We start from the raw sequence: 4,019 nt of genomic DNA, 5'->3' as shown, positions 1-4,019 counted from the left end.
TCTCTTCATAACACTCTCAAATGATTCTCAGAAGCTTTCGTGGGTCAGAGTGAAGGTTTGGGAATAGGAGCACAAGAGACACAAGATGTACAGCCAGCACAAGAGGGTGCTGCAGAGGCAGAAGAGAGTGGGTAGCTTATTTGCATTTCCTTGTTTTCAGAAAATGAAGTATGTGTTACACAAAGTGCAAGTTTTGGTGTTCTCCTAGGTTCTGTGTGTTCTGAGGATTTTCATGGAAATGTAACACCATATCTGGTCCTTGTACTCCAAATAGGCTGTTGAAGGACGTTTGATATTCTAAGACATTTCAAAAACGTATATTGTCTGTTTCTGAGTTTTAACCAGTCATACAGTCACTGAAGAAATTCACATTCTAACTGCTGTACTTCTTTCAAGTCCGTCTGATTTTAAAAATGACAAAAAATAGAACGTTAAAAAGCTGTAAATAATGAGAATACAGCAGTCCACTGGGTGTTATGTCATGCATATTTTAATTGGGTAAAAAGAAAACAGAAATGATTTTGATGTCTATCATAACCCTATGTTTATATACTGTGGTTAGCCAACTGAGAAAAAAATCTCCAACAGCTATTTCCTTTCTCTGTCATGGTTTGTAAAAAGTCTTCTGGAATATTTTAGATGAGAAATATGAAACTGCTTTTTTATAATATTCCATTAGAAATATTTCCGTAGTCCAAGAAAGTGGTGGAGAATATATTGAATGGGAGGTAGGCTTAGCTAGTCAAATGCTGGTTGGCTTGTGTCAGATATCTTGGACAGTCTTGACAACTTTGCAGGAAAAAAGAAATCCATATATGAAAATGTAGACTGATGGAGGAATTAAAGATGTGAAGCATTCTTGGTAACAAACAGGAGTTCTACTACTGGAGGTGCAGCCATCTTTGGCTGATGAAGTAGAAAGCACACAGTGCAAGCACATTTTTTTCATTGACTAGCTTTTTGGATTTGGCTAAAGAACAGTCTTAACTGACATGTGGTTAATGATACTGTACATGATGGCAATAAAATTCCCTTCACTTTTTCCTCACTCTCTGCGTGAGTGATAAATGTAATGACATTTTCTGTCTTTGTTCTTACGTGCGCTCTTTGAATTTCTACTTTCAAATGCCAAATTGCTTTGCACCTGATTTGTCAAAAAAAATCCTTCCTTCTATCACACAAATCTAGCAAAGGAAATAGTCTGAGATTGGTTCAGTGGTTTACAGGAGGAACACAAAGTTCTGGCAGATTGTATGTTATTTCTGTGCCCTTTTTCCTTAGTAGTTATATTTATAGTATTGTTTCTGATTCAGTTTCCTCTCAGTTCTCTATATCACGGTGGTAGATCTTAATTAAAATTAAATGTTAATTGTTAAAAAAATAAATAAATGTTTGGAGTGAAAGAAGTGTGTTTGCCATAGAATAAAATAATATTTTTGATATGCACATCTGCAATGTAGCATTTGTTTCACTTCTAATTAAATATGTAAATTGTTTGTCTTTAAGAGGACTCTCCTGGGAAAAAGATGGTATGCAGAAATGACACTTACAGCTTTTTAGCTCTCCCCAGATGAGATCCTTCTTACAGTAACACGAGAGGCAAGGTTTCCAGATGTCACTGCCTCCAAAGGAAAACAGATCTTCCTTTTTATATGACCCACACAGTATGTTTTACATCACTGTACACTGCTCTACCAGGAAGGCAGTATCACATTGGTACTGTATCTCATAGCCTTAGGGATAACGTAATATGGAACTATAAAGAAATCTGTAGTGGGTGAAATACAGTACAGTCATTCAATTCATGTTAGATTGAGACACAACATTTGAAATCAATTAAGTAGTGACTGACAGATTATATCTAAACCCTGGATACCCTCTTCAACAATATATACATATATATGTGTATATTTATAAAAATACCCACGCTCTGTGAAGCTGGCAAAAAAAAAAGTCACAAACAGGAAAAAGCTGTTAAAAAGCTGTTCTCTGCTAGCAACATTTTCCCACTGGTTTCCTGAAGAAGCTTTATCTGTGTGCTGCAGTTGTGAGATTCATCTGGTTGCTACCTAGGAGTTTCTTGCCTAGCCAGCAAGGAATTGGGATCCTCAATAGTGATGATGGTGACTGAAAGGGAAGGTGAATTACAGAAACTTCTCTTCATATAGATGTAAGATTCACAGAAAAAAAAAAAAAAAAAAAAAAAAAAGGCTCTGTACAGATTGCATGAATACCATGTAAACTTTCCCTCAGGTGATGATCTAAATAAGAAATGTAAAAACATGGGGAGAAAATGATACTATGAGGAGATGGAGAGATGGAGAAAGACAAATGTAGAGGAGATAAAAATAAGCCAATGGAAGTAGATAAAAACACATTAATAATATAGCTTACTGGAAAAGTAAAGTCATTTTTGGATGGCTCTGATGTTCTACCTGAGTAAACTTGGTATGTTCTATAACATCATAGTTTGAGAAACACCATATGAGGAAGTGAAGACTTCATTTGTGTAGACTTGGAAAGAAAATCATAAAAACCATTTTTTTCCACCAAGATATTTATCGAATGGAATTAGGCATCCTGTCCCTTAATGGCTCTGAGAGGTATTCAGGTGAAATCATGTTATTTCATAGACTTCACTTAACAGAAAGCAATACTCTCATGGGCCATTTGTCTTACTGTCTGAACACGTAATACAAATAAGCCACAAGTGCAAAACTGTGATTAAATAGAGAATGAGGATTCAATGCAAGTAATAATAATGTCCTACCTGAGGAATTATCAGCAAAAACTCTTTCTCAGCATTGTGCTAGGGGATGTTACTATGTTACGGATACTTTCTGCCAGGTGAATGTCATTTAATAATTACATGATAGTAGGTAGCAGCACCTTTTATAAATTTTAGTGGGGAGAGCAGATAACAATGTGGATCCAGTTTTTCACTTACATAGAGAAAGGTTGACTTAGAGACATCCTCCAGTTCTAGTTATGAGATAGTCTTAATGATCATAGTAGGAAAGGTTTATAGAAGCAAAACAGTTCTTCAAGCAGAAGAAATGGTAATTATATACCATCTTGAAACATTAATTAAATACCATCTTATCTTTCCCTGCAGTTGTATGTAACTTACAAATTTGAGTTTCTCTCTTCAATGCTAAGACAGCCAATTCCTAAGGGTTTAGGGAAGAGTGGAGAGACTCTAATTTCTTCTTCTTCCATTATTTCTCTTTATGAGGGAATAGAAAATAAGCAGCTACATCTGTGGGAAGCAGGGGAGGCAGCAGCTATTTCTGAGAACGTCTCCATGTTTTGTATGAATCAATAAATGAACCAACTCAACAGAATAAAGAAACACTGAAAAAAAGATGCAAGACTCTTCCCCCAAAGCCACAGTAAGTTATATTCAGTAGCAGTTATGCAGCGGTTAAGTGCATATCTTCATAAAGAGGTTAATCTTTCATAAAATTTTCTTTAAAATGTCAGCCTAGCTTGAAAATGAGACACAGGAGGAGGGAGGGAAGTTTTATGTTTGTCTGTCTGTGTATGTATACATAATAAAAGGTAAAATATATACAAATGAATTGAAGTCTACTTGTGGAATTTGTTATTTAAAAAAATAAATTAAATAATAACATCCTTATGCTTGAGGGGAAAAAAAAAAACAACCAACTAATTTGATGCAGCTTTTTACAGTAATATCCACACAGATCAAATACTCGTAGATCAGAGCAACTATGTGTTGCTAGACTGGTTGAGCCAGCAATACAATGCCTGTTCCTTCCTGTGTCTACAAAGAAAATGGGAGAAGGTGAAGGATGCTATAAAGTGAGCAGATAGTATGAAGAAATAAAAAGACAAAATTTTCAGTTTTGAGAACTAAACTTTGGAGAGACAAAATAAAGATCTCTTGCACAACTGTAATGTGTGTTGGGGAAAAAATCCTCTTGAAACCACAGGATTTTTTTCCTGTCAGAAACCTTTTAATAAAGACGTATATTAAAAAAAAAAAAAAAAACAAC

This window comes from Phasianus colchicus, chromosome 2 (genome assembly GCF_987193195.1).
Source record: "Phasianus colchicus chromosome 2, bPhaCol1.hap1.1, whole genome shotgun sequence".
Taxonomy (NCBI): Eukaryota; Metazoa; Chordata; class Aves; order Galliformes; family Phasianidae; genus Phasianus; species Phasianus colchicus.
Note: the sequence above shows the minus strand (reverse complement) of the source record.